This window comes from Pteronotus mesoamericanus, unplaced genomic scaffold (genome assembly GCF_021234165.1).
Source record: "Pteronotus mesoamericanus isolate MK-2021 breed Mesoamerican mustached bat unplaced genomic scaffold, CSHL_Meso_final contig_32, whole genome shotgun sequence".
Taxonomy (NCBI): domain Eukaryota; kingdom Metazoa; phylum Chordata; class Mammalia; order Chiroptera; family Mormoopidae; genus Pteronotus; species Pteronotus mesoamericanus.
Window position 1 is genome coordinate 10,701,609 of NW_026555134.1, and position 11,014 is coordinate 10,712,622.

Here is an 11,014-nt window from a genome sequence, read left to right on the forward strand (position 1 = left end):
AATATAGATCAGAAGAAATGATACAAAATAATGAAGGGAGATCAAATAAGTAAAACACAGAAGGCAAGAAAGATTTATATAGAACACAATGAGGACTTTTAATACGTGTTCAATTGGATGCCTGATGAATAAGAGAGAAAAATTTTGATAGAACAAAGTTTATAAAGATACCTGAGGGTGACACAAAACTGATGAAAAACACCAAGCCATAAAATTAACAAGCTAACAAATCCTGAGTGGATGAAGAAAAGAAAATCTACACATAGATGTATTATAGCAATTCTACAACAGGCCAAAGACAAAGAGAAAAGTCTCAGAAGCAGCCAGAAGAAATATAGATGTTAACACCTCAAAAACCCTATTATTTCAATACGGTATGATATGATATCTCAGTACCATATTTTTAGTAATTGAAAAAAAGGGAGTATGTTCTTAGGTTTCTATTCCCTGAAAAATATATTTCAAGGATATATTAATAAAGATATATTCAGAAGAGCAAAATCTGAGAGAATTCAAAACCTGGAGAACCAAACTAAAGCAATACATATGCAACGAGATATTCCTCAGCAATAAAAAGAATGAAATCATGCCATTCCCGGCAACATGGGTGGACCTAGAAGGTATTATCCTAAATGAAGTAATTCAGACACAGAAAGGCAATATCATATGATCTTACTTATATATAAAATCTAAAAAACAAAATAAATGAACAAACAAAACAAAAACACACTCATAGATACAGAGAACAAACTGATGGTTGCCATATGGGAGGCAGATTGGGGGGATGGGTAAAAAAGGTGAAGCGATTAAGATATACAAGTTGCCAGTTATAAAAACAGTCCAAACTGTTCTTAAATCCCTGCTTTTAGGGTGTTTTTATTAGTTTGTCTGATTGTTTTAGCTAATACTTTTTGAATCTCACTATGTGTAAGTGCAATTAGAAGTTGGCCAAAGACTTGAGGAGAATTTCCGCATAGATTTTCAGAGCTCCTTTATAGCTCCTTTTTCACTGGCTTCATTGCTCCCAAATCCCAACTGCCTTAGAATCCTCACACCCTGGTTAACCTTCCTTTGACTTAGGGAGACTATCAGTCTCATACCCCGTGCCATGATTTGGAAAATGCTGTCAGGGATAAAGTCTGTGTAAATACAAGGCTCATCTTATGAGTTCTTCCTCAAATATTATTGACTGATATTTAGTGTCCACAAACTACTAACATTGTTTTTAAACGTGTCCAGTTTAAATAATTCCTCAGAGTGGGAAATTAAACCTTATCCATCAACTCTGTCACAGTCACAACCAAAGATCTTTGCCATGCATTTTAATAAATCTTATTTTTTCCTTAATTTTGAAGTTATGTAAAAAATACAGATTTACATTTCTATATATTTTTATGTTTCCTATAGCTAATATGATAGTTATCAGGCACTTGACACTGTGTGTGAGTGTGTGTATGTGTAGGAGAGAGTCTGGGTAAGTGAATAAATGTATACATGTTCCCATACAAGCACATGTATGCTTACATTTTTTTCTACTCAGATAGACTGATTTAAAGAAGTTAATATTAAGACAAGATAATTAAGGAGGCGAGGTAAATATTTCACCCTAAATTTGAAGGCATCATTATATGGATACTTATTTCATGCAATTATCTGTAAGAAATTCCACATACCTTCTGCAGGTAATCTATAGTATCAGTGTCAGATTTCTAGAAGATATTAATGTCAGTTTTCTAAATATGTTTTTCTTCTCGATGACTTTGTAGATCTGACTTATAATAACTGAATAATGGATCTATAAAATGATGAAGAAATAATCTAATTTAACTGTCTTTGTGACCAAACAAAATGGAGGTTCAACGGCCGGCCACCGCAAAAGCCAACCTCATGAGGCAGGTGCTGGTGCCGAAGAAAAGAGGTTTTATTCAGGGAACACAAAACCTCCGAGAATGGTGGACTCCCATCTCAAAGACCATCTCATCTTCCTGCTCAAGCCTGCAGATCTTCCAGAGACAGGGAGGGGAGAGCTTTTTTAGTTTTTAGCTTTTTTTTTTCTTTTTCCCTATCCAATTACCTTTCTTAGCTTTTGGTGTGCTGGGGACCTAACATTGGTATTTCTAGCTTCCATGGGCTTAGTGTAAGAAGCTCCTCCTGCCACCATCTAGGCCAGCGGGGGAGACTCCACAGCACTCCAACTGATTGTCTATGGAAACACCTTCTTGAAACCAATTTTGTTGTGCTTGGTGCCACTGGTCACTGGCATAGCTGGTGATGGAATCCTGTGTATTCAGAGTAGGCATTCTTAGAATCTTGAGTAAATTTGGGAATGATTTTGGGGAATGGTATCAGGTCAAAAGAAGAAACTTTATACATCATCTCAAAACCTTACGTTTTGCCAATGAGAAAAATTAAATACTAATAATATACTTTACTTGAAGCCAGGGAATTTGTTTTAGTAGTTGTGAGTACTTATACAGCTGACATTCAACAAGTGTTTTTGAACATCTAAGAAATTAACTAAAAAGTATTTAAATTTTTATATGTCTAGAGGAAAAATATAAATTTTTTCTAAAATTTTATATGACACTTTTATAATACAAAAGTCATAGTTAAGAGTGATTATTCAGACATTCTGCTTAGTAACAGTTTATCATTGCAATGTACCAGATGTCTAAATCCATTCTATTCATGTTGTCACTTTCAAGATTTTAATTAGTGAGCTTCTGAGACAGATATAAACACTGTCAGTATTTCTGAGGGAATCAGTTCCCATCCAAATTTTCTTTTTAAATTCTTGAGTGTTTTAATTAAAAGTATTAAAATTACTTTTTCTTATCCAAAACAAATTTACTAAGTCAAACAAGTCACTGACATTAAGCTTCATCATTCAATATAGTTATTCAAATTTTGGATCTGTGAATTGCTAAGTTGGCCTATTGGACTACTACGGGCAATGTGTTATAAGGATTCTCAAACCAAGTATTTTGGCTGGCCTTCTTATTTCTTGAAAGGGCCAGGTTTCTGAATGAATATTTTATAAGAATTAATTTAAACACTTCTTACATTTTTTAATACTTTAGTACATAACAACTAGTGTTTATTCCTAGACATACTTCTTAGGGTAAAAATAAACTGCCCAATCAATTCATCACATGCACTGTCTAAGGCAGGAACAGTTCAAGGCAGGGGAAACAGAAGACAGGTGAGACAGACAGAATGAATGATGGAAGGTGGAATAGAAAAAGGTATTGAGTTAATTTCATACCTGTTTCCTCCCTCAGGGCCAGTTTCTAAAGCTTAGAACTACCGACATGATACACATCTGGCTGAAAAGTTTACCTCATATAACATAGTAAACCAAGGTGGTAAATTGTACCATTGTGGATTCATAATTTTTGCCCTATTTCAGAGTAATAGATATCTGGCTTCTAGGTTCCTTTCTCTAAATTAATTATTCTTTCCTGATAACCTTGGAAAAAGCCTATTTCCCTCTCCTACAAAATAAATTCCATTAAGAAATCAAATGGTATCATACATGTAAAGCACATAGCACAAGTTCTGTTCTATAGTTGCTCAGTAAAAAATTAGTTGATTCAGTACACCTGAAACTAATCAAAATAATATTGAATGTAAACTGTAATTGAAAACATAAAAAAAATAAAAAGAACATGTTAAATTGATATAACAGTAAAAAAAAGGTCCTTTACAATAGATGCTCATCATCCAAAGACAATTATTTTCCATTTTGCATGATTCCTCCCACTTTTCTCATTACCAAATAAATATACTTCCTAGATAAATCATGATTTATATATATTTTGTTCTGTTTTCTCTGACTTCTATAATAAAAATTTTCCATATTCCTAAAAAATTATTTGACTTCTATTAGCTCTTCCCCATAACCTTTTGTGGCAGTGGGAGTAGTAACAACGGGAGGAAGAAAGCAGTTAGTAGCTCCTTCCAGCTGTTCCCTTCTCCTTTGTGTGCCTGGATGCCTGGAAGCCAACTTTAAACGGTAAGGTCTTTTCATCTCCTTCCTGTTTGCTGCTGGCCAGTGCCATTTCCTTCTTATATTCAGACCTGACTCTATCATCAGCTCTTTCTTCTGGAAATAGTAACCTAAAATTAACTGGACCAAGTAATATTATTTGTACAAAGTCCAATATTAGTATATTCAAAAAAATAATCTGACCAATAAGTATTTTCCCTGTACTATGCTAAAGGAAAGGGCCTACATAAAAGAATTTGGGAAGCATTTATCAGATACAAGACACCCTCAGTTTCTATTTATGAAGAAAAATCTCTTCAGTATGAAAAGTACAGTGTGCTCTCAGCTCCCACTATATCTATGATAACTTAGTTGATAGGAGCTGAGCCAATGTGGTTTGAGCTAATGAAAAATCTAACAGAGATTTACCATGACTCTTCAGAGCTACAGTCTGTACTCAACTCATGGGAATAATATACAATGGCAAAGCCTTGCTGAATTGTATGTTTCCATTCTTGGCACTTAAAAACTATCATAATTATAGTCCAAATACAAATCCCAGACCAGTCTTGTCACATTTCAGTTTAAGGGGAGTTTTTTCTTGTTAAACAGGATTAAGTAAGAAACTGAAAATCAAACAGTACAAAACAAAACACAGACTGAATTTAAGTATAGAAAACAAAATGTGTGGAAAGATCATAAAATGTACATTTACCCTGCCATATAGAATTCTTATATTCCCTGTGGCATAATCAAAGTTGAATATATTTTCAGCATATCCTGACTGAGTATTCATAAAAGGGCAAGACAGAGCTTAATGGTTTGAGAAATTTCTTTTGCTTTGAACTATCTCAACTGCTATATGAATTTCTCAAACCCTCTGGGTAATATAATCAGCCACTCAATACATATTCATGTTATCACACATCAACTTCCATGTTAGTATTACTTTGAGTCTTAATATCCACTGGCAAATTTGCAAAGGATTACATTATACTGTTTGGGATGCATGTATTTGTTTGGTACTACCTACAAGCTATCAAAAGCCAAAGCAAAGATGAATGAATAAATCAAATAAAAATATTTTCACAAACTTTAATATCTTTGATGTAGAAAACAAACATTAAAATCACATGAAACTTTGTCAGCCAATTTCAGTGTTTTCCATTTCAATGAGGCTGCAGGTACTTCTTAAAAATTATTAAAACTTTCCAAACATGACACTACAGAATAAACAAAATCCTATTGAAATTATTCGTTAATTAAAACAAACCCTTTAAAGACATTTACTCCTAAAACTCTGAGATTGATTTACATTGCATTTTTAGAATATCTACGAATTTCTCAAAGCTGCAACACATATTATCTTTACATACAGAAGGCTGAGATGACAATTATAATGTATGTCTAGGTACCCTCTGTTTTTCTAATCAAATGCATACACCTGTGTAAATGTTTAGCTACTAGACTTTCTTTTAAAAGTAAATATTGTGTTCATATATAATTTTTTTTAAAAAGCTGCCCTAAATCAAGGACATACAACTTGCAGAATTTGGAGTTTTATTTCATTAAACCTTCTGTCAGGTGCAAGATAGGGAACTGGAAACAGGTGGATGCCTGTTTGAATCTGGCTTTTTCATTATGCTCTGGGAATCCTGAAAAATTCACTTAAAATGAGAACCATAGCTCTTTATTAATAAAAATAGATATATCTACCCAGATTTCCTGTTGAGACTTAAATAATAACAACAATAATTGAATTGTGAGTTAACAGCCAAATTTATTACTTATGATGTGCTAGGTTCTTTGATCAATATTATAAATCTTCCAATTCTCAGAGAACTCTATGTGTAGACTTCATAAACCTGCTTTATAGGTTAAGAAGTTTAGACCAAAAGAAAGTTGAAAATATCAATAATTTTGTACCAGGTAATAATTACCTCAACAGAGTTCATCCTATATGAAGCTGTAATAAATAACTATGAGAAAAATCTCTGATCTCCCCAGGGCTAGACCAGAACAGGCACCCAGTGACCACCAATGCCCCTCTGTTTCTCTCCCATCATAACTACTTCCTCTGTTTTTACTTACGGGTAAGGAGTTATGATGATGTGTATTAGAGACACTGAGATCAAGGTTCGGTCCCTTTTTTGCACCTTTAGCTGTGACACATCAGACAAGACATCTAAGCTTCATATTCCAAATCTATTAAGCAGAAGAGAGGACGTACATTATAAAATAATTAATAAAATAATTATTAGGAGTTAATTATTATTATGTAGAGACATGTCTACCTTCAAAATGTTAGAAATTTTTACCCTTTCCCAAAACAATAAATAAAATGATAGGCTCTTTATAATATGATAGTGTCGATCTATCTCTAGCAGCATAAGCCAGGGAAATATGTATATTTCTCCAAGAGATTCAGGGAGAATCAGCACTTTTTTTTGTATATATAAAAATCTGGGAAAGTAATAAAAATTGCTATTGTACAGAGATTTATATTTTACTTCCCACAAATGTATCTAGGGGCCATATATATGTCTTATTATTTGAAGATAGAGAGTCATATTAATGTCTTATTATCTGAAGATAGTCTATTTCTAAATTTTGACTAAATCCAAATTTTTCTCATCTGTTTTTTCAAAGTTTGTTCACTTTGCATTTATATTTCTACTCTAAATACTTCAGATTTATATTTTCGGTTTCATAAATATTTTTGTTGCTTATATTTGATATTAAAGTTGAAATCTTACATTGTTTTCAAGGTATTTTTCCATTTATTACCAATCAAATAATTTAAACCTCACTCAATTTCGACTCTACCTATCAAATAATTATACCTCTATTATGACAATATTAATTTTTGATCTCAATTTCTAATAAGTGAAAGTAAATGTAGTTTTTTTCCATTACCTATGAGTTACTGTCTTATTGTTTGTCTCCCTGTCAATTCAAGTTCATGTAATTACTTGATAAATCTTTCTAAAACAGAAGTAGTATGATGAAAACATACAACAAAAAGGAAGAGGTTAAAAGTACAGTTAGAGGAGAAAAGAACAAAATTAAGGGAATGAGGGAATCACACACCCACAATACATTTGTTTTTTGAAAACATGGGAACATATGTATGAAATAATAAACCTTTATTTATAAATGATTTCTAGAGTCTACTTCATGACATTATCTTTAATTAAAAAATTTTAAAAATTACACAAATTTAAAAGGAGCTTGCTATTTCCTTTAAACACATACCAAAAGGTGAAATTGCTGGATCATATGGTAGTTCTATTTTTAATTTTATGAGGGAATTCCTCAGCTGTGCCACTTTCCGTCCCCACCAGCACAGCACAGGGTAACCACCCTTGATGACACTGGTTATCTTTTGACCTTTTGAAAACAGCCACTCTACCAGGTGTGAGGTGGTATCTCATTGTAACTTGACATCCCTGATCAGTTATGTCAAACCCCTTCTCAATACACCTGTTGGCCACCTGTATGTCTCTTTGTAGAGATGTCTATTCAGGCTTTGCCCTTTTTAAACATCGGGTTGTGTTTTTAATATTGAATTGCATACGTTCCTTAATGTACTTTGGGTATGAACCCTTTATCAAATATATGGTTTGTGAATACAGGGTGGGACAAAAGAGATTTACAGTTGTTCATGTGGAAAGTAATACAATAATTAATAGATAGTAATATGAGAATAAACTCTGTTTTGCATACTCACAACTGTAAACCTACTTTTGCCCCCCGTGTATTTTCTCCCATTCTGTAAGTTGCCTCTTCACTCTTATGATTGTTTCCTTTGTTGTGCAGAAGTTTTTAGTTTTATGGAGCCCCGCTTGTCTATTTTCACTTCTTTTACATGTGCATTTGGTGTCATATTTAAAAAAATTGTCACTAAGACAAATGTCAAGCAGCTTTCCACCTATGTTTTCTTCTAATAGTTTCACATTTTCAGGACTCACATCTAAGTATGTAATCCATTTTGAGTTGATTTTTGTAAATGATGTCAGATAATGGTCCAATTTCATTCTTTTGTATTTAAATATCCAATTTTCTCACCACTGTTTATTGAAGAGAGCATCCCTTCTCTTTGTGTATTCTTGGAAGATTAGTTGGCCATAAACACATGGATCTCAAAGAGATATCTGCATGTCCATGTTCACTGAAGTGTTATTCACAATAACCAAGATCAAGAAATAGTCTAAATGATGTCTGTCAACATATGAATAGATAAAGATAATGTGGTATCTATTTAATGGAATATCATTCAGCCTTTAAAAATAAGGGAATTCTGTCATTTACAAAAATATGCATGAAACTGGAGGATATTATGCTAAGTGAAATAAGCCAGACAAAGAGATATACTGTATGATCTCACTTATATCTGAATCTAAAATCGTCAAACTCATAGAAACAGACAGTAGAATGGTGGTTTCCATGAGTGATGGAAAGTAAATAGAGAGATGTCGGTCAAAGGGCACAAAGTTTCAGTTATACAAGATAAATTGATTTTGAAGGTCTGTAGCATCATGGAGCATCATGATGACTATACCTAACAATATTGTAGCACATACTTGAAATTGGTAAAGAGGACAGATATTAAGAGTCCTTAACACACACAAAATAAGAAAGGAAATAGTAACTATGTGAGGTGATGGATATGTTAATTAGCTTGATTGTGGTGATCACTTCACAATGTATATGTATATCAAAACATCAAGTTGTATACCTTAAATATATACAGTTCCCATTTGTCAGCTAGATTTCAATTTAAAAAGTAGCTTGGAAATGAACTCCACTATGTTGAATTAAATATTTGTATAATATAAAATATCGCTACAGCATAATTAATGATGTAGGAAGTCTTTCTGACTTTGACCCCAAAACTATGCATAAGAAACTCCACCTTGACCTGTGCTCTCTTTACTCTAATTAATGGAGAGGATATAACCAACTGGAACATTTTTAGTGACTGTTTAAATGCAGAATGGAATTTAAATAACAAGCAGCACTGGAAAAGAGCACATATTTGAACTTGGAAAATACCAGTAAGAAGCTTCAGTGACTGGACACTTAATTGGAAATTTTGGATGCATATAGGACATTCGAGAGAGGAAATTTTTACATAAATTTCAACTTTATTATTCACTGAGCACTTTTTTTTACCATGACCCAAATGGAAGTTAGGGCATTTAAGGACTGACATCTTAACAACCTAATTCTGCAGCTAAATAAAACCTTGCAGGCGCAATTGTGCTCACTCATCTAGGTTACCTGACGAAAACAAAAAAAATAAATAACTTGCATGGTTGTAGGTTATTAACCACATAAAATTATGTGAAGAATGATTAATTACATATAAACTTTATAGGTTATTAAACACTTGCTATAAGTTAGAATTTCTAATGTTATTCCAAGAGAGGTAGGAGTGTAAATTTAGAAGATTTTAGATTTCGTTTATAAATATTCTTATAAACTGAATACTGAAAATACATTATTCTAGACTAAGGTTATCAATTAAGATGTTTCAACAGAATCATCTAGGACTTTTTTAAAATATTACATCTGGCAGAGCCTCTTGGGAAGTCTGATAATTAAAATGGTGGGTCCTAAAAGCATGGGAATGTTTTTAACATTCCTTAGAGGTTCTAATGCACAGCTAAGCTTGACCCTGAACTAGACATAGTGGAGAACATCTCTCTCCAAAAAGACAAAAAGGCTTATCTCCCATATGCTCATATCAGCTGATAATCAACTGATAATTATTAATTTGCCAAAAATTTATTGAACACCTGCAGTATGAAGTTATTGAGCGAGGTTCAGAGGGCAAAAGAGTTAGGAAAAGAAAAGAAACTTACTCCCTGCCCTCAAGGTTCTTACGGTCTAGCGGAAGAGCCAAGCTAACAAAGAGATTTCAATATAGTGCTAGAACAGGATTAAGAAACTGGTATAGACCTATGATGGAGATAGACTAAAAAGGGTAAGGATTGTGGGAAAAAGGATGTCAAGAACAGAAACAAGGACTCACAAAGACCTGGAGCAAGAAAGATTATTTGAGAACTGCAAGTTGCTGCAAGATGATAATTTTATTTGTATGGCATACTCAGGAACAAAAACTTTACTCAGAAAGCAATAAAGTACCATTAAATGATGTTAAGAATAGCAAGGGAATGAAATACAATGTAGAATCATATGGTGAGGAATGAGAGACTTGCTTGCCTAAAAGGAATGAACCACACAAAGTCATTTATAGTTAATTTCTCCAAACAGAACAAACTCATAGGAATAAATGACAAGTGTTGCTATCACATGTTGATGCATGTCCATGCTAATCTTTTACAGTGACTGAGTGGCCTCAGGTCAATCTTTTAACTTTCCAGAATGATTACAGACTTTTATATGAAATGCTGTGGTGGGAGGAACTCAAAAGATCCAAAATGCAGACAGTCAATTATAACCATAAATGCTTTCTTGAAATAGATTTTTTGGTCTCCTGAGAAATTCCAACAGTAGCTAAACTATTCACTGAACTGAACTAAGATTTACAACAAATATTTTCCCCTGAGTAGTTATTTGCCACTAATTCTGATAATTGTGATAGCTGTTGAGAAAATTTCTTACAAGCATGTGGCACCCACATTTTCCACATGCATATACTATTTTAAAAATAGCAGTCATATTTAGAACTGCTTCCTAAAGAAAGTTTAATGCTCAAGCTACAGGCAATATTTATATATACAGAGAGCTATTAGCATCTGTGTGTGTGCTTTGCAATTTCAGTGAATTACTTGGAAAAGTTCTAAAATGTAAAAGTACAAGCTAATGAATAAAAAGTAAAAATGATTAAGCTGATGGTGATACCGTCAAAATTTTTAGACAGGGCACATTCTTTTGAAACAAAGTGGAACTATAAGGTTTATTTGAACAGTAGTGAACCATGCCATTGTTAATTGTGCTGGTCTGTGATTTGGCTATGAGGAAATCTGCCACAGTTATTCTTTTAATAGAATAAATTGT